The following is a 20,131-nucleotide window of genomic DNA, read 5'->3' on the forward strand; positions in this document are numbered from 1 at the left end:
CCAGTTGCCCCCCACCCCTGCGCATCTCCCGCAGGTGGCACCAGACTGAACACCACACCACAATCTCTCGCCCGTGTACATCCGCAGCAATGCCACCAGCACAGCAAACCACCTCATCTATGGACAGTGTCCCCGCACCACACAAAATCTTCCAACAGTGCCCACAGCCCTCAGTCTCCCAGCACCATCGCCAGCCGCACTGCCCCCAATCAGCCCCCCCACATCTCAAGCACAGTGTCCCCACCCATCAGACCCCTGCATGCCCCCCCAACTGCAATCTCACACCAGTGTCCACACACCTTGTCCCACTCTAGAATCACCAGCCCACCATGCTCTCCAGACAGCGTCCCCAGCTATCAGTCCCCCACCAGCCTCACCCCACAAACTCTCTCACCAGTGTCCACAGCCATCCCACACCCAGCACAATCACAAGACGCCCCGCACTCAATCTCCACCCCCTCTAATCTCCAGCCCAGTGTACCAACCCATCACACCCCCAATAGCGTCAACATCCACAATAACAGGCCACCGCAATCTCCCGCCCTCATTCCCCTGCCAACATCGCCATCAGCACTGCAACCCCACCACCCCCAGACAGTCTCACCATCCCTCAGTCTCCAATCAGCATCACCAGCTGCCCCCCCTAAAATGTTTCCACAGCCTATCGCCCAACCACAAGACCCGGTGCACCGCACTCCCTAGTTATCCTGCCACTATCCCCAGTCATCAGTCCCCCGGCAGCATAACCAACCAAAACAAACAGCCCTCCTCATCCCCCCACCATCCCAGCCGATCTCTGGACAGTGCCCTCAGTCCCTCTACACCCGCACCCTCTCCCACTAATCTCCCGCCACTGTCCCCACAGCTTAATCCCCCCGCAAGCATCAACAGCCCCTACACCACCCACATGCGGCCATGCACCTAACCAAACCACAACACCGTCAAGGCTCAACCCACAGCCTGCAACTACACAACCCACATCCACAAACCTGCCACTTCCATTCCCACACCAACCCCAAAGCAGCTACCCCCACCCATAGAACCCCTGCAATAAATACCTTCACAGGTTAAGGGGGCGCAGCCCCTTACGACGGTGTGAAGGGCGCGATGAATCACCTAATAAGCAATAATAACAATTGTATAATGTTTACCTTTTTTTTTACATAATGATCACCTACAGATTCCACATTTGAGGATCCAAAGGCGGAAAAGAAGATCACGCCGCTGAAGAAGACGAAAACTTCGCACACAAGTGAGGAATGCAATTGTTCATTTATGTAGTACTAACATTTCCATTTAGGAAGTAATATTTGAAAGACCTGAAATATTAGTGCTTATTATAGAATAGTTGTTTAAGTAATGTTTACCTTTTTTTCCCAAAAAGGATCACCAGCTGATTCAACACCTGAAGATCGCCAGACGGAAAAGGAGATGACGCCGCTGAAGAAGACTAAAACTTCGCACACAAGTGAGGAATGCAATTGTTCATTTATGTAGTACTAACATTTTCATTTAGGAAGTAATATTTGAAAGACCTGAAATATTAGTGCTTATTATAGAATAGTTGTTTAAGTAATGTTTACCTTTTTTTCCCAAAAAGGATCACCAGCTGATTCAACACCTGAAGATCGCCAGACGGAAAAGGAGATGACGCCGCTGAAGAAGACTAAAACTTCGCACACAAGTGAGGAATGCAATTGTTCATTTATGTAGTACTAACATTTTCATTTAGGAAGTAATATTTGAAAGACCTGAAATATTAGTGCTTATTATAGAATAGTTGTTTAAGTAATGTTTACCTTTTTTCCCCAAAAAGGATCACCAGCTGATTCAACACCTGAAGATCGCCAGACGGAAAAGGAGATGACGCCGCTGAAGAAGACTAAAACTTCGCACACAAGTGAGGAATGCAATTGTTCATTTATGTAGTACTAACATTTTCATTTAGGAAGTAATATTTGAAAGAACTGAAATGTTAGTGCTTATTATAGAATAGTTGTTGTTTAAGTAATGTTTACCTTTTTTTATAAAAAGGATCACCAGCTGATTCAACACCTAAAGATCGCCAGACGGAAAAGGAGATGACGCCGCTGAAGAAGACTAAAACTTCGCACACAAGTGAGGAATGCAATTGTTCATTTATGTAGTACTAACATTTTCATTTAGGAAGTAATATTTGAAAGAACTGAAATGTTAGTGCTTATTATAGAATAGTTGTTGTTTAAGTAATGTTTACCTTTTTTTTATAAAAAGGATCACCAGCTGATTCAACACCTAAAGATCGCCAGACGGAAAAGGAGATGACGCCGCTGAAGAAGACGAAAACTTCACACACAAGTGAGGAATGCAATTGTTCATTTATGTAGTACTAACATTTTCATTTAGGAAGTAATATTTGAAAGAACTGAAATGTTAGTGCTTATTATAGAATAGTTGTTGTTTAAGTAATGTTTACCTTTTTTTCCAAAAAGGATCACCAGCCGATTCAACACCTAAAGATCACCAGACGGAAAAGGAGATCACGCCGCGGAAGAAGTCGAAAACTTCACACACAAGTGAGGAATGCAATTGTTCATTTATGTAGTTCTAACATTTAGGAAGTACCATTTGAAAGCCAAAATATTAGTGGTAATTGCTTAAATATTAACAAATAGTCTGAAATGATGATTTTTTTTTTTTTATAAGCATCACCAATGGATTCAAAGACAGCAAAGGAAATCACATCGCAGAACACGTCAAAAACAGCACACACAGGTGAGGATTGTGATTTTTAATAAATGTTGTACTTTAAAAATGACAAACGTACCATTAGTTTATGTTTGAATATTACAGCTGCTGTTGAAAAGGTCAAGAGAAGGGTTTCTTTTGGAGCATTTCAGAAAGAAACCACAGCACCAACCGGTGAGCTGCCTGGTAAGCCATGGTCAAAAATAAATTAACCTTTTCAGTACAAATATTACAAACATTATCAAATTATTTTGGTATTTTTCAATTATAGCAACACTAATGGAGGAAATCGAAAGTGTCCCTCTGCTTCAAACATCGTTGCAAGACGTTACAATGCAACAAGAAGCTGAAACACAGAGCCATCCTCTTGAGGACCAGCATGTTTCACATAAAATACCGGAATCTGCACAACAAGGTTAGAATTCAAATTTGTGAATATGTTTGATGGAAAAATGAATATTACATAAAACTAAACTGATTTTTGTATTATAGATTCACATCAAACTGCCATTCTGGAGGCTTTGAGGCAATTGGAGGAAAGAAGAGCTGAAGATGCTGAAAGGAATGCGAGTCGTTTTGACAAGATGGAACAGAGCATCAATCAGATGAATGCAACCATCAGTAACCAAACAGAGGCAATGATATCGATTGGTCGATACTTCTATGAACTTGTGGCATCAAATGTATCTCTGGCTGGACATGTACAGACAATGCAGCAGAAAATTGATGACATGACCACAACACAGAACCAAGAGAGGGAAGGACAGGTGACTCAACAAATGAGTATACAACTGACTGACTTCCAGGCCAACCATTCAGTGCAATGTCAACACATGCAACAGATTCTACAGTGCATGCTTATGTGGCAGCAGCAGTGCAATGCCAATAGCAGCATGATCTGTACAAGCCTTCAGCTGATGACAGAAGAAAGATCTTCAGCCGCACAAATTCGTGGACTCCGACAAACTTCACCATCAACATCACTGATTAATCCTGGTTGGTATGCTCGACAAGAGGAAACTGAAAGGGCATACCAAAGCCAGGATCAAATGGAGCAGGCTAGACCACAAGGACAGTTGATGCAGTCCCTAACACATGACCGCCGTGTTTGGGATAGAGCACTTGATCTGGTACGGGAAGATTTAGCGGAGGAGGAGCGGCTCAAAAGAGAACAACAAGAGGCTGAGCGTGCCAGAGCCGAAGAGGCTGAGCGTGCCAGAGCCAAGGAGGCGGAGCGGGTCAGAGCCAAGGAGACTGAGTGTACCATAGCAGAGAAGGAGAACTTTGATCGATTAACACAAGAAATGTGGAACAGAGCAGCGAAGGAAAATGAGGAGAGAGTACAAAGCGAGAGAGAGGCAGCCATAGCCCAGCAGAAGAAGCAGGCGGACATGGGCCAACAGGAAACGCAGGCGAGCTTGTGCCTGATGGAGATGATGTTTACAGCACAGCAAAAACGGGAAAAAGAACAGCAGCATGTTGCCACAGGAAGTAAGGAGAAGCAGGTGTTCAGAGGACCAAAGGACAAGGTTCTCAGATCCACAAAGGAGGTCATGGCTGCAAGAATGGCAAAGGAGAAGGCTGACGGAGCCAAGGAGGAGCATTCTTGGGGAGTGGTTAAAGGAAACCAGAACAAAGGCCAGCAGAAGGAGCAGAAAGACACGGCACAACAGGAGACACAGGTTAGCAAGCGCAAGACAGAGATGTTGACAGCACAACAAAACCAGGCAAGTTTAAAGAAGCAGCATATGGCCACAGGAAGTAAGGAGCACACGGTTGTCAGAGGATCAAAGGAAAAGGTGGTTAGAGCCAAAAAGGAGGGCAAGGCAGGAAGACAAAAAAGCACAAAGGCTGGCACAGCACAGGAGGAGCTTCATTGGAGAGTGGTGTATGACAAGAAAGAGACAGAACAGATGAAGGAGCAGGCGCTCACAGCTCCAAAGGTCAAGGTGGTCAGAGCACCAAAGGAGGTGAAGCAGGCCAGAGCACCAAAGGCGGTAAAGCCGGCCAGAGAACCAAAGGAGGTGAAGCCGAGCAGAGCCCCAAAGGTGGACCAGGAGGGCAGAGCCCCAAAGGTGGACCAGGAGGGCAGAGCCCCAAAGGTGGACTAGGAGGGCAGAGCCCCAAAGATGGACCAGGAGGGCAGAGCCCCAAAGGTGGACCAGGAGGGCAGAGCCCCAAAGGTGGACCAGGAGGGCAGAGCCCCAAAGGTGGACCAGGAGGGCAGAGCCCCAAATGGTGGACCAGGAGGGCAGAGCCCCAAAGATGACCGAGCCTAACCTAAAGGTAATTTTCATTATATTTTATTTACTTTTGTATGTTAAATAAATCTGTTGAATAATGTTTATGCATGATCATTTTATTTCCATTTGAAAATAACTTTGTTTTCCATCAAGGCTCTACAACAGAAGGCTGCCACACTGTCAAGCATCAAGGGGTCCAGTCTGCAAAGAGACGACGGGCTGTCATAAGGCTTTCCAGTGCTGCGGCAGAGGGTAAGTTGCCTCATGCTTTCTTCCCAGGGCAAGAGTGATGTAGGGTAAGGGACAGATAGCAGAGGGTTGAAATCTTTTGTCAATAACTCACACTTTCTTTCAGGAATAACGTTCAAGAAGGCTCTGCACCTCTGCCACACTGAAGATTCGTCAAGCATCAAGGGGTCCAGTCTGCAAAGAGACGACGGGCTGTCATAAGGCTTTCCAGTGCTGCGGCAGAGGGTAAGTTGCCTCATGCTTTCTTCCCAGGACAAGAGTGATGTAGGGTAAGGGACAGATAGCAGAGGGTTGAAATCTTTTGTCAATAACTCACACTTTCTTTCAGGAATAACGTTCAAGAAGGCTCTGCACCTCTGCCACACTGAAGATTCGTCAAGCATCAAGGGGTCCAGTCTGCAAAGAGACGACGGGCTGTAATAAGGCTTTCCAGTGCTGTGGCAGAGGGTAAGTTGCCTCATGCTTTCTTCCCAGGGCAAGAGTGATGTAGGGTAAGGGACAGATAGCAGAGGGTTAAAATCTTTGTCAATAACTCACACTTTCTTTCAGGAATAAAGTTCAAGAAGGCTCTGCACCTCTGCCACACTGAAGATTCGTCAAGCATCAACACACAAGCAAAGAGGGTACACTTTTTGTAGGAAAGGGGGCTTGGCAAGTATAGAGGGTCAGAGGTAGAAGAGAACCTGGCAGGAGTAGATATGAACTTACTTTTGTTTTTTTTTCCTTTTGCTTCACGTCCATCACGACAAATCCAGAGGGAACAGGAGAAGACGTCGGCACAGAAGCGTGCAAGGGTCCAGCCTGGGAAGAGAAGACAATGATGAGGCTGGCATAGGGCTATCAAGGGAGCTGAATCAGGTAAGTTTATTGCATCAACACAAAAGCAAAGAGGGTACACTTTTTGTAGGAAAGGGGGAGTTAGGGAAAGGTAAAAGGAGATGGTAACAGGGACAAATTTTTAAACAAGATACTATAGTGCCCATAAATAACTTATATTTTGTTGGGGGGGTTGCATCCTTCAAGCCAAGACCATCCAGACGGAACAGGAGAAGACGTCGGCACAGAAGCGTGCAAGGGTCCAGCCTGGGAAGAGAAGACAATGAGGAGGCTGGCATAGGGCTATCAAGGGATCTGAATCGGGTAAGTTTGTTGCATCAACACACAAGCAAAGAGGGTACACTTTTTTGTAGGAAAAGGGGCTTGGCAAGTATAGAGGGTCAGAGGTAGAAGAGAACCTGGCAGGAGTAGATATGAACTTACTTTTGTTTTTTTTTCCTTTTGCTTCACGTCCATCACGACAAATCCAGAGGGAACAGGAGAAGACGTCGGCACAGAAGCGTGCAAGGGTCCAGCCTGGGAAGAGAAGACAATGAGGAGGCTGGCATAGGGCTATCAAGGGAGCTGAATCAGGTAAGTTTATTGCATCAACACAAAAGCAAAGAGGGTACACTTTTTGTAGGAAAGGGGGAGTTAGGGAAAGGTAAAAGGAGATGGTAACAGGGACAAATTTTTAAACAAGATACTATAGTGCCCATAAATAACTTATATTTTGTTGGGGGGGTTGCATCCTTCAAGCCAAGACCATCCAGACGGAACAGGAGAAGACGTCGGCACAGAAGCGTGCAAGGGTCCAGCCTGGGAAGAGAAGACAATGAGGAGGCTGGCATAGGACTATCAAGGGATCTGAATCGGGTAAGTTTGTTGCATCAACACACAAGCAAAGAGGGTACACTTTTTGTAGGAAAGGGGGCTTGGCAAGTATAGAGGGTCAGAGGTAGAAGAGAACCTGGCAGGAGTAGATATGAACTTACTTTTGTTTTTTTTTCCTTTTGCTTCACGTCCATCACGACAAATCCAGAGGGAACAGGAGAAGACGTCGGCACAGAAGCGTGCAAGGGTCCAGCCTGGGAAGAGAAGACAATGATGAGGCTGGCATAGGGCTATCAAGGGAGCTGAATCAGGTAAGTTTATTGCATCAACACAAAAGCAAAGAGGGTACACTTTTTGTAGGAAAGGGGGAGTTAGGGAAAGGTAAAAGGAGATGGTAACAGGGACAAATTTTTAAACAAGATACTATAGGGCCCATAAATAACTTATATTTTGTTGGGGGGGTTACATCCTTCAAGCCAAGACCATCCAGACGGAACAGGAGAAGACGTCGGCACAGAAGTGTGCAAGGGTCCAGCCTGGGAAGAGAAGACAATGAGGAGGCTGGCATAGGGCTATCAAGGGATCTGAATCGGGTAAGTTTGTTGCATCAACACACAAGCAAAGAGGGTACACTTTTTGTAGGAAAGGGGGAGTTAGGGAAAGGTAAAAGGAGATGGTAACAGGGACAAATTTTTAAACAAGATACTATAGTGCCCATAAATAACTTATATTTTGTTGGGGGGTTGCATCCTTCAAGCCAAGACCATCCAGACAGAACAGGAGAAGACGTCGGCACAGAAGCGTGCAAGGGTCCAGCCTGGGAAGAGAAGACAATGATGAGGCTGGCATAGGGCTATCAAGGGAGCTGAATCAGGTAAGTTTATTGCATCAACACACAAGCAAAGAGGGTACACTTTTTGTAGGAAAGGGGGCTTGGCAAGTATAGAGGGTCAGAGGTAGAAGAGAACCTGGCAGGAGTAGATATGAACTTACTTTTGTTTTTTTTTCCTTTTGCTTCACGTCCATCACGACAAATCCAGAGGGAACAGGAGAAGACGTCGGCACAGAAGCGTGCAAGGGTCCAGCCTGGGAAGAGAAGACAATGAGGAGGCTGGCATAGGGCTATCAAGGGAGCTGAATCAGGTAAGTTTATTGCATCAACACAAAAGCAAAGAGGGTACACTTTTTGTTGGAAAGGGGGAGTTAGGGAAAGGTAAAAGGAGATGGTAACAGGGACAAATTTTTAAACAAGATACTATAGTGCCCATAAATAACTTATATTTTGTTGGGGGGGGTTGCATCCTTCAAGCCAAGACCATCCAGACGGAACAGGAGAAGACGTCGGCACAGAAGCGTGCAAGGGTCCAGCCTGGGAAGAGAAGACAATGAGGAGGCTGGCATAGGGCTATCAAAGGATGACACATTGGGTAAGTTTGATTTACTTCCTATAAATTTTTTTTCTTTGTTGTATTTAAAAAAAACACACACATATATATATATATATATATATATATATATATATTTAGCAATGTCAATGTGAGCACATTTAGGGCCTTATTCAGATCTGATCAAAGTACAATATTTTTCCAAAAATGGGTAAAAGCATGTGCATTGCTGTTGGGGCATATGTAACATGTATAGATTTATATTGGTGTTTTGTTTCTGTGCAGGGTAAATGCTGACTGCATTATTTTTAATCCAAAATTTAGATGGCATTTCCAAAACACTCAAATCAGATCTGAATAAGGGAATTAATGTTAATTTTTAAAACCAGTGATAAAATTAAAATACAGTCGTGTGTGTCTAGTGCCAGACAGGATAATGGGCCTTCAGATCAATATGGTACTGCGTGCATTCACACGCATTACCAATGATGGTCGTCTGTGGGTATCTGCGCATGTGCAGGCGTATGATGCGTGCACGCACCCTTGGGGGGGGGGGTAGGAGATGGGCGGGGGCATGGGCGTTCTCATGGTAATGAGGCAGTGATGCGGGTGTGGGGGGCGGGTAGCTGACATCACTGTATGTCAGCTGCCCGCCTATATCCACGCCAGTGTGCACACAAATGTAAGTAACTGAAGTCACTTATATATGCGTGCACGCTAAACATCATTCGATAGTCGGTGACCATCGAAAGATGTAGGTGGTTACCCGAGCCATGCGAATTGATGTCTATGCAAAACGTAAATTCGCAGCTGATCGGATGAAGACTCAGTTTAAGGGGGGTGGGGGGGGGCTTTCGCCGGGCGGGGTTTGGTGGACTCGCAAGGCTGCGAATTTGCAGTCTTGCGAATAAACATGAGTAAACCACCCATCTGTAAGGGACTATCACAAAGAAGAAAACTGCCTGAAAGATTGGTCAGCTGACGTACCATTTATATATGCGTGTAGAAATTTGGGACAAGAACCATCAAGTATTAATGCACAAGTTAAGCAGGCCTATGCAATATTTTTGTGTAATTTACTTTCTCTTTTGTTTTGCAGCTCATACATTACAGAAGAAATGAAGTATATGAAATACATGATGCCAAAAAATGATTGAATATAGTTTTGAAAGCAAATGCAGAACCAGAATTATTATTATTATTATTATTATTATTATTATTAACACTTTGTTATATAGCGAGTACTTATTCTGCATGTCTCACATTAATGAGAATGAAACAATGTTTATAAATATGTATGTCTTAAGCGGTTTATGGTTAAAGGTTACACAACAAAGATGCCATAATTGATTTCAAATGACTTGAATATAATAAAATTGCACATATTTGATATAAATGTAATATAATAAAAAGCAATTCTATCAATTTACATGTGTCCGGGTATATTTTTGATTATTGTAAGTGCTTGATATGAGATATATAATGTAAAAAAGTGGGTTATTAAGTTAAAATTAACTATATAAAATTTTTTGGGATTATGATTATTGTACACTGTGTGATTTACTTTCTCTATATAGTAAGGTGTACTGTCATTACATAGATCAGGGGTAGCCAAGTATATGAATCGAAAGCTAACAATAGTTTTGTTTCCAGACCAGATGGTTGCTGCACAGGTGTAGTCATTACTCAATGATATATAGATGACAGTTTCCTGCATCTATATATCATTATTAGACAACACTTAGGTGGACAATCATTAGGGAGACCACTGAAGGTCGACCGGGTTAAAGGTGGACATGGTTTTAGGCCGCCAGTCATTAGGTCGACATAGGTTTTTTCAATGTTTTTTGTGCCTACAGGCGGTATTTCATGCCCTACCATCCACTATGGCATGGCGGGAGAATCAAAGTGTGCCGAGTGTAACGATGCACCGTGTCCGAAGCATAGAAAGCAATTGCAGGGGCTGCGGTGCAACTCCAACTGTGTACATGTCGACATTTGGCTTTAAAAAACACATGTCGACATACAATCATGTCGACCTTGGCCCATGTCGACCTTTTCCCATGTTGACCTAATGACTGTCTACCTAAGTGTGGTTTAACAGTTGTACGGTAACCCACTGACTGATGATAGAATTTGGAAAATCTAGATTGGTAGAGAACATAAAAACTACAAACAGATTCTAACTAATTTAAATACAGTTTTCCAAATTAAAAAAAATATATACATTTAAGGGTAAATAGATAACACTAAGATTATGTTATCTTAAAAGGTTATTTAAATACATCATACTGACCAATTGCAAATCAAATATTTAAGTTTGGATCAATACCATCATAGTAGAATTTGGTAGAATACTTGGGGATTTTACAATAGTAAAAGTTAATGCAGATTTTTTTCTTTGTGGGGGGGGGGGGTTTAAAACATTCATATTTTACTATTGTTAAAGGTGAGAAATGTAATGTATAAGTATATGAATTAGAACGTTTACTTACCATAAATTTGAATTCACTGTAATGGCTTGGCTTCCTTTTTAACATCAGAATTTTAAAATTAGAACTTGAACTTAAGAACTTGAAAAATAATTATCCAAACATATAAACTTGTAGAAAAAAATTGAAAAACAATGTGTTTAAGGGAATGCTAAGTGATGTCCAATGGCACCAAGATATTCCAGTACAGGGACATGTCCATACTGTGAAACACAACGCTGAATTGCCTCCTCACGTTCTTTCAAGTCTCTCCTTGGGGGTGTTCTTGCAACATTCAGAACTACCTTCTGGATAAAACTAGCTGTGACTTTCTGTTCTTTATGTAAAAACGTGATGAGCTTGTATACACCGAACTTTTTTTCGCTAAGAATTATGTTCCATCTGCGATGCCAACCCTCCAACCTATTTTGGGTTCGGGGTATTCCAGCTAACATTGAGTCATAGATGGACCATATTTGTGGTGGAAAAAGAGGTGCTGACCGGGTAAGGCTTCGTGTGCGATCTCTTAGACGTCCCAATACATAATTCTCCTCAAAATAAGTTAACACGGGGGAAGCAATTGCAGGCATTTCCCCTTTCAAAACTTCAAAAGCAGCTGGAATGTCATCTTCCGGTAGAAAAGCAAGTGCTTGTATGCTCTTTAATTTCAATGCAAGTGCATAATCCTTTGCATAATCACCTGCAAGTCCATGTGCTTGAATCTTTCTCCAAATGTTTTGGAAAAGATGAAAGAGGCAACACTTGTGTGTGCTGCTTGGAAAAACATTCTTTGAAGCTCTGATTGCTGAAAGTTCGAAATCCGTTATTATATACATTGGGGAAAATGGCATTCCCAAATCAGTTCCAATGTCTTGAAGTTCTTCAAAAAATCGTAAATAGCATTCCTCATTCTTGCTGCTTAACAGTCCATAAACAAGCGGTAAAAAGCGCTGTGATGTTTCATGTGTGCCAACCATAGCATGTATGGAATAGATCTGGCGAAATAATGTCGGGCAAGTCTTGAAAGTTCCGTCCATTACCCAATACTGTGCTTCATGGAGCTTCCTCAAGTTCTCTTCTGTACTAAATAAAAGTACCCTTTCATCACCAACTGAACTGTCCCTTAACAAAAATTTGGTATCCTCGATGTATTCCAAATTATGAGGAACATTAATGTCCTCCAGGATGGTGGGTTCGGCAGGGCAATCTTCCCTCCTTACCCTTTTTACTAATTGACGAAGGGATTCCCGGTTGGGCAAACACATTGGCCCTTATTCTGATTGACGCGGACTTTACCGCGTACTTACGGATCGCGTCTTTATGGCGTCTGCGCATGCGTGGAGAACGCTACGCGCATGTGCCACGCCTTGACTCGGTACCAGTTCGGGCAAATCCCGTCCAAAACTGTTCACCGCTATCAGTCGGGAAATAGGGGCGTATTATGGGCGTCATGCGGAATGACACATGGGCGTAGTTTCAAAGTGGGCAAAACGGGGCGGAAACATGGGCGGACACGGGGGAGTACACTTATGTTGGGGGGCGTACATTCGGAAACCACTCCGAATGCACGCGATCAAAAAGGGCAGAAATGTGCGGTGTCCACAAGTGTACTATTGCTTTGCGGACACCACTCGTTCATGCGGTAGGCGAACGTACGCCTAATGACTACAAGCATTAACACCTGAACCCAATAGAATCGACTCCTTTACTCATTACTCACTAATAGGACGCTTGTCAGTGCTTTAATTGAAACCATTGCACTTCAATTGCTGTAAGGGTTAATGTGTGCAATGCATGTGTTAGGCATGCTTGTAAGGATATATTGGAATCTAATTGATTCCAATTCCAAATAAGCATTTTTTTATCAGGATAGGTAATTGAATAAGTGGGTCATGTGATGTATAGCAGAAGATACTTCATAGTGGGTTGTTTGGCGTAAATACTCCGCTTACGTGCGGTAGCACCGCTTGGCTCCCGTTCGGATGCGGTATTCCCGAGCATACTCTGTAATACTCTGTAATACCGTGCCGAATCGGAGTGTTTCTCCCGCACACGCATGCTTTGTATGTCGTCCGTAAACACGCCCTGTTCTTAAAGAGTGAGTCCGTCCGAATGCGGAGGACCCGTGGGCGTTTCTACGGACGATGGCCGCACGCGGCAAAACACCGTGGCGTGCGGACCGCACCGTAAGAATGCGGGAATATCCGCACCGATCAGAATAAGGGCCATAGCACTTGTAGAGGGCATATCCGCTGTTACATTTTGGATAATTTGTGATGGTTCCTCGGTGGTATCCCTGGCACGTTGCTTTATCGCTGCCTTAGCAACGGCCACAATTGTCTTCTCCGGTCTGGGAGCATGAGTATGCTCACCGTGCCTATTAAGTTGGTGAACTCCGGCCACAATCGTGGTTTTGGCGTAGGCTGAACAAGGGCCTGTTGTTCTTTCTGTGCAGTGCCAATAGACGACGTCTTCCTTCTGCTTATTCTTGGCAAGTAGATAGCCGTTTACGTTGAGTAACATTCCTCTCCGGGACGGAACAAATGTAAATTCGGGCGCTGGTGCTGGTGATATTGTTGCTGCTGCTGCTGCTGGTGCTGGTCTAGATTCATCTGCCATCTTAGAAAAAATAGCTGTAGCTGTACCACAGAATACTTGATCCAAAATTTCAAATATGAATCCGGGACATTGAATGTAGGTATTTTTATAGTGTTTGAAATGGGCGTTAGTCTTTCGAAGTTAGAAAAAAACCTAACCCAATGAAAAGGCTTCATTTCAAAAAGTGGGCTGGTTTAAAAAGTGGGCTGGTTTAAAATTAGCCGTTACGACTTGAACAGGTGCTGTAAATTGGTTTGAAAATAAAATACGAAAATGCTGAAAATGTTTGATTTTAGTTTAGAGGGCAACTTTAGGGTGCTACAGGGGTGAAGGAGGATGCCAGGTGCTAACCCTAATGAAGGGGTGATAACTTGTGCTACTAAATTACAAGGGACAGTCGGTGGAACACTGGACATCTGTAGGTATCGGGCGCATGTAATATATACAGAAAAAGGGATGTCAGGGTAGAAATTTGTGGTGTCTACATGTACACAGCTATGGGTACACTTAGGGGTGCAGCATTCAAAGTGTTGAACTGTGGTGAATGCGGATGCCATGGACCCTATTGCCGGATAAATCCAGCCTCCCCAACGTCTCACAGCCTCCCGTCTACATTCAGTCGCATAGCTCCACTCTAGCACTTTGCCTGGCTCTATCATGACTGCGGCACTACAAGTGCCAGAATGACATGGCACTGCGGAGCACTGCAAACACCAATTACACCGTAAAGCATGATGGATTGCACCCATGGGATCCTTCCATCTGCCTAGCTGACTCCCCAAGCCTAACACTAATGAATGGGTGTGCGGGTATCACTGCTAGCATAGCGGTGAGCAGTGCAAGGGCATTATGTTACTTGTAGTACTATATTAAATAGTAGAATAGTTTCTGAGGTGTAGATAAGTCTATATATATAAAATGGGGTGTACAGGGCAAGATTTGCGGCGTCTAAATGATTCTCCGAAACAAAGAAATCAAGGTGTATTGTAGGTACAGTAATAATGAATACAATTCGATTATAAAAATTCAATTAGCAAATGAGAAAATAATGTGAGCCCAGTAGATATGCAAAAGACTGAGGCGCCAGAAGTATGACACATGCTTTGGTTCAAGCTAACTGTGAATACACTTTAATTACAATAATGACATTAGAAAACTCAAAAGATATAACAGATATCTGTCAAGATATACAAAAGACTGAGGCGCCAGGAGTATGACACATGCTTTTGTTTAAGCTAACTGTGAATACACTGATTACACTAATGATATTACCAAACTCAAAAGATATCTGACCAAGATATAAAATATTTCTTTAAAGATATCAAAAGACTAAGGCGCCAGGGTTATGACACATGCTTTGTTTAAAGTAACCGTGAATACACAGATTAAAATAATTATATTAGCAAAATCAAAAGACATCTGACCCCAGTGTCAAGATATAGAACCGATTTAGGCGCCAGGAGAATGACCCATGCTTTTAGGAGACATGATTTTATAGATAAATTGGTGTAGGCTGGCACAAAACATTTTTATTTATTTTTAAATTTCTTTATTAAAGCGCGCACATATTCCGCAGCGCTTTACAGAAAATATATGAACATTCAAATCAGTCCCTGCCCCAGTAGTGCTTACACTCTATATTCCCTTCCACATGTGCACAAACATGACATCAAATCAGTCCCTGTCCCACTGTATTCCCTAACACATGTAGGCAAACACATTTGGATCAAAATAGGAGTAGCGGCCATATAAATGTAGACGGGAGGCTGTGTGACTGTATGGGGAGGCTTGGGAAGTCTGCATTTAGCAGGGAATGGGGGTGCCGTATTTTAGGGGTGCAGCTAGGGAGTTTGGAGGGATCCCAGGGGAGGAGCCCTTCCTGGGTGAGGGTTTAATGGGCGTGTGCGGCGCTGAAGAGTGGCAGGTCATTCTGGCACTTGTGGTGCCACAGTGATGATAGGCGCCGGCAATGTGCTAGAGTGGAGCTAGGCGACTGAATGTAGGCGGGAGGCTGCGTGACTGTATGGGGAGGCTTGGAAAGTGTGCATTTAGCCGGCAATGGGGGTGCCGTATTTTATGGGTGCAGCTAGGGAGATGGAGGGATCCCAGGGGTGGAGGCCTTCCTTGGTGAGGCTTTAATGGGCGTGTGCGGCGCTGAAGAGTGGCAGGTCATTCTGGCACTTGTGGTGCCACAGTGATGATAGGCGCCGGCAATGCGCTAGAGTGGAGCTAGGCGACTGAATGTAGGCGGGAGGCTGCGTGACTGTATGGGGAGGCTTGGAAAGTGTGCATTTAGCCGGCAATGGGGGTGCCGTATTTTAGGGGTGCAGCAAGGGAGTTTGGAGGGATCCCAGGGGTGGAGGCCTTCCTGGGTGAGGGTTTAATGGGCGTGTGCGGTGCTGAAGAGTGGCAGGTTATTCTGGCACTTGTGGTGCCACAGTGATGATAGGCGCCGGCAATGCGCTAGAGTGGAGCTAGGCGACTGAATGTAGGCGGGAGGCTGCGTGACTGTATGGGGAGGCTTGGAAAGTGTGCATTTAGCCGGCAATGGGGGTGCCGTATTTTATGGGTGCAGCTAGGGAGTTTGGAGGGATCCCAGGGGTGGAGGCCTTCCTGGGTGAGGGTTTAATGGGCGTGTGCGGCGCTGAAGAGTGGCAGGTCATTCTGGCACTTGTGGTGCCACAGTGATGATAGGCGCCGGCAATGCGCTAGAGTGGAGCTAGGCGACTGAATGTAGGCGGGAGGCTGCGTGACTGTATGGGGAGGCTTGGAAAGTCTGCATTTAGCCGGCAATGGGGGTGCCATATTTTAGGGGTGCAGCTAGGGAGATGGAGGGATCCCAAAGGTGGAGCCCTTCCTGGGTGAGGGTTTAATGGGCGTGTGCGGCGCTGAAGAGTGGCAGGTCATTCTGGCACTTGTGGTGCCACAGTGATGATAGGCGCCGGCAATGCGCTAGAGTGGAGCTAGGCGACTAAATGTAGGCGGGAGGCTGCGTGACTGTATGGGGAGGCTTTGAAAGTGTGCATTTAGCCGGCAATGGGGGTGCCGTATTTTAGGGGTGCAGCTAGGGAGTTTGGAGGGATCCCAGGGGTGGAGGCCTTCCTGGGTGAGGGTTTAATGGGCGTGTGCGGCGCTGAAGAGTGGCAGGTCATTCTGGCACTTGTGGTGCCACAGTGATGATAGGCGCCGGCAATGCGCTAGAGTGGAGCTAGGCGACTGAATGTAGGCGGGAGGCTGCGTGACTGTATGGGGAGGCTTGGAAAGTGTGCATTTAGCCGGCAATGGGGGTGCCGTATTTTAGGGGTGCAGCTAGGGAGTTTGGAGGGATCCCAGGGGTGGAGGCCTTCCTGGGTGAGGGTTTAATGGGCGTGTGCGGCGCTGAAGAGTGGCAAGTCATTCTGGCACTTGTGGTGCCACAGTGATGATAGGCGCCGGCAATGAGCTAGAGTGGAGGTAGGCGACTGAATGTAGGCGGGAGGCTGTGTGACTGTATGGGGAGGCTTGGAAAGTGTGCATTTAGCCGGCAATGGGGGTGCCGTATTTTATGGGTGCAGCGAGGGAGATGGAGGGATCCCAGGGGTGGAGCCCTTCATGGATGAGGGTGTAATGGGGGTGTGCGGCGCTGAGCAGTGCCAGGTCGTTGTGGCACTTGTGGTGCCACCAGGGCCGGTATGAGTCATGTTAGGCACCAAAGTAGGTAAGTATGCCTCTAGGGAAAGTGTGGGGGAGGTCTCAGAGGTTCCACAGCACCCAGCTGCATTAAGTACAACAGGGATGCTCACGGACATGCTAGTACTCAAAACTCAAAACAAATAAGTCACCAGGGCCAGATGGGATTCATCCGAGGGTATTAATGGAATTAAGGGATGAACTAGCTACCCCCCTACATTATATCTTTAGCAAGTCACTATCGTCAGGTATAGTACCAAAAGATTGGAGAATAGCAGAGGTAGTGCCAATATTCAAAAAAGGAAAAAAGGAAGATCCCGCTAATTACAGACCCGTTAGTTTAACATCAATTGTGGGTAAACTATTTGAAGGATTTTTAAGGGATGGTATTCAGGAATATTTAGATCATCACCGTCTACTCAGTACTAACCAACATGGGTTCGTGAAAAATCGTTCATGCCAAACTAATCTACTAGGGTTCTATGAAGAGGTTAGCAAAAACCTCGATAATGGAAATGCTGTAGATGCTAAAGCATTTGATACTGTCCCACACAAGAGATTGATTAATAAAATGGAGAACCTAGGATTGGGTGAAAATATCTGCAGATGGGTAGGGAATTGGCTATGTAATAGAGAACAAAGAGTGGTTGTGAATGGTGCCGTATCAGATATGATACCGGTACTAAGTGGAGTGCCCCAGGGTTCGGTTTTGGGGCCCATTTTGTTTAACATTTTTATTAACGATATTGGGATAGGGTTACTCAGCAATGTATCCATCTTTGCGGACGATACAAAACTTAGCAAAGTCATCAAATCACCAGAAGATGTCACCATGCTTCAAAATGATCTTGCAATTCTAGATGAGTGGGCAAAAAAATGGAAGATGAGGTTCAATGTAGATAAATGTAAGGTTATGCACCTTGGGAGACACAACCAGTGTGCAAGTTACAACCTTAGCGGAGAGGAACTGGGTAATTCCATACTTGAAAAGGATCTAGGAGTCCAAATAGACAGCAATCTAGGATGTAGTGCCCATTGTAATGTAGCTACAAAAAAGGCCAACAAAATTCTGGCATGTATTAAGAGGGGAATGGAAACTAGGGACTCAAGGGTAATTATGCCACTATATAAAGCATTGGTGAGACCTCACCTAGAGTACGGAGTACAGTTCTGGGCCCCACACTATAAAAAGGACATCATAGAATTAGAAAAAGTCCAAAGGCGAGCAACAAAGCTTATTAGGGGAATGGAGAATTTAAGCTACGGGGAGAGATTAAGCAATTTGGGACTATTTACATTAGAAAAGAGACGTTTAAGGGGGGACATGCTCAACATGTACAAGTATATCAAGGGCCAATATAAGGAACTGTCACACACCCTATTTTCTACTAGAAAGGAATCTAGGACGCGAGGGCATGAGTATAGATTAGAAGAAAAAAGATTTCATTCAGCTAGTAGAAAGAATTTCTTTACGGTCAGAACAGTCAAACTCTGGAACTCTCTTCCCAGAGAGGTGGTAACGGCTGGCTCATTAAATGCGTTCAAGGCAAAGTTGGACAAACATTTACTGGAGAAAAACATCCATGGGTACAAATAAGAAATATAATTTGTCTGTAAAATACCAGAACCTACCATATCAGCAATGGATATCTATACCAGGTTGAACTAGATGGACGCAAGTCTTTTTTCAGCCTTACCTACTATGTAACTATGTAACTATATTGAAAAGGCCGACTTTAGCGCCCCCCGAGATCGCGGCACCCTAGGCAGCTGCCTACTGGGCGCGGCAGTCATGATAGGCGCCGGCAATGCGCTAGAGTGGAGCTAGGCGACTGAATGTAGGCGGGAGGCTGTGTGACTGTATGGGGAGGCTTGGGGAGTCTACATTTATCCGGGAATGGGGGTGCCGTATTTTAAGGGTGCAGCAAGGGGGAAGGAGGGATCCCAGGGGTGGAGCCCTTACTGGGTGAGGGTGTAATTTGGGTATGCAGCGCTGAGCAGTGACAAGTCATTGTGGCACTTGTAGTGCCACGTTAGAATAGTGCTGTACAACGGGAGTATAGCGGCGTGGAGATTTAGACAGATATGGGTGGATTTAGGAGTGGTGCAGCGTTGACAGAGTGGTGATGTAGGGTATTGAGCAGGGTGTCATCATGAATGATCATCATGCCATCATGAATGGGTGCAACTACAGTACAGTAAGATGTTAAGCTATAAACGGTCGACCTTGTGTACGTCGACCTAAATAAGTTCGACTTATAAACGGCCGACCTTTCACTCGTCGATGAAATAGCGTTCGATGTAATGCGGGTCGATGTTATGTTTATCGACCTAGTTGTTGTCGATCAAAGAACTGTCGATACTTTGTTTTTCGATGTTCTGAGTTTCGACCTTAACGTTATCGATGTAAGTACGTTCGACGTATTGTGGTTCGAACTTTGTTGTATCGACCAAGTACTTGTCGATATAAGGACAGTCTAAGTATTGTGAGTTCGTTGTTCAGTGTTTCGACCTAGATGGATTCGATGTAAGTCTATTCGATGTAATGCATTTCGATCGTACGTTAGTCGACCTAGACAAAGTCGATGTAAGCTTAGTCGATGTAAGGTATGGTCGGCGTTCTAAGTTTGGCGATCATGTCAATATCGATCTTATATGACATTCGACCTAAAATGTTTCGATGTAAAGTCACTGTCGAGCAATGGTGTGTCTGTGCAGTGGTGTCGATGTAAGTACGTTCTATCTTCCCGTGTTCGACCAAAAGACCGTATACCGTAACTATGTACTATGTAACTATATATACATTAAGAGGGAAGTCCAGAAACAGAGCTTTGTGTCCCTCCTGGCATGGGTCATGTTGGGAGGTATGCAGCTTTGTGCCTAGCCAAAGGTTATAGCACATACCTCCCAACATAACCCTCTCTAGGAGGGACACAATGCTCTGCTTCTGGACTTCCCACTTAATTCACAATTGCCATCACCTGTTTTAAACCGGTTCATTGATAAGAAAGGTGCTTCAGCACATGTGATGGTAATCATGCATTAAGAGGAAAGTCCAGGAATAGAGCATTGTGTCCCCACCTGCAGTGCCGCCTGGTTTTGTTCATCTGCAAAAAGTGCAGCCTTGCATTGGTTGGTT

The 20,131-nt window shown here is 44.8% G+C and overlaps 2 long non-coding RNA genes across 2 annotated transcripts; both read left to right on the top strand.

Annotated features, from left to right (window-relative positions):
* The first annotated feature begins 5,120 nt into the window (after positions 1-5,120).
* Positions 5,121-5,666, top strand: LOC146006960 (uncharacterized). The gene is made up of 3 exons (XR_014444147.1): positions 5,121-5,222; positions 5,326-5,444; positions 5,548-5,666. It is a non-coding gene; the product is annotated as an uncharacterized LOC146006960 (long non-coding RNA).
* Positions 5,667-7,915: 2,249 nt separating this feature from the next.
* On the top strand, positions 7,916-9,464 carry LOC146006961 (uncharacterized). Its single transcript, XR_014444148.1, has 3 exons — positions 7,916-8,012; positions 8,179-8,296; positions 9,354-9,464. It is a non-coding gene; the product is annotated as an uncharacterized LOC146006961 (long non-coding RNA).
* The last annotated feature ends 10,667 nt before the right edge of the window (positions 9,465-20,131 follow it).

The sequence above is a fragment of the Crinia signifera genome, chromosome 6 (assembly GCF_055691185.1).
Source record: "Crinia signifera chromosome 6, ASM5569118v1, whole genome shotgun sequence".
Lineage (NCBI taxonomy): Eukaryota > Metazoa > Chordata > Amphibia > Anura > Myobatrachidae > Crinia > Crinia signifera.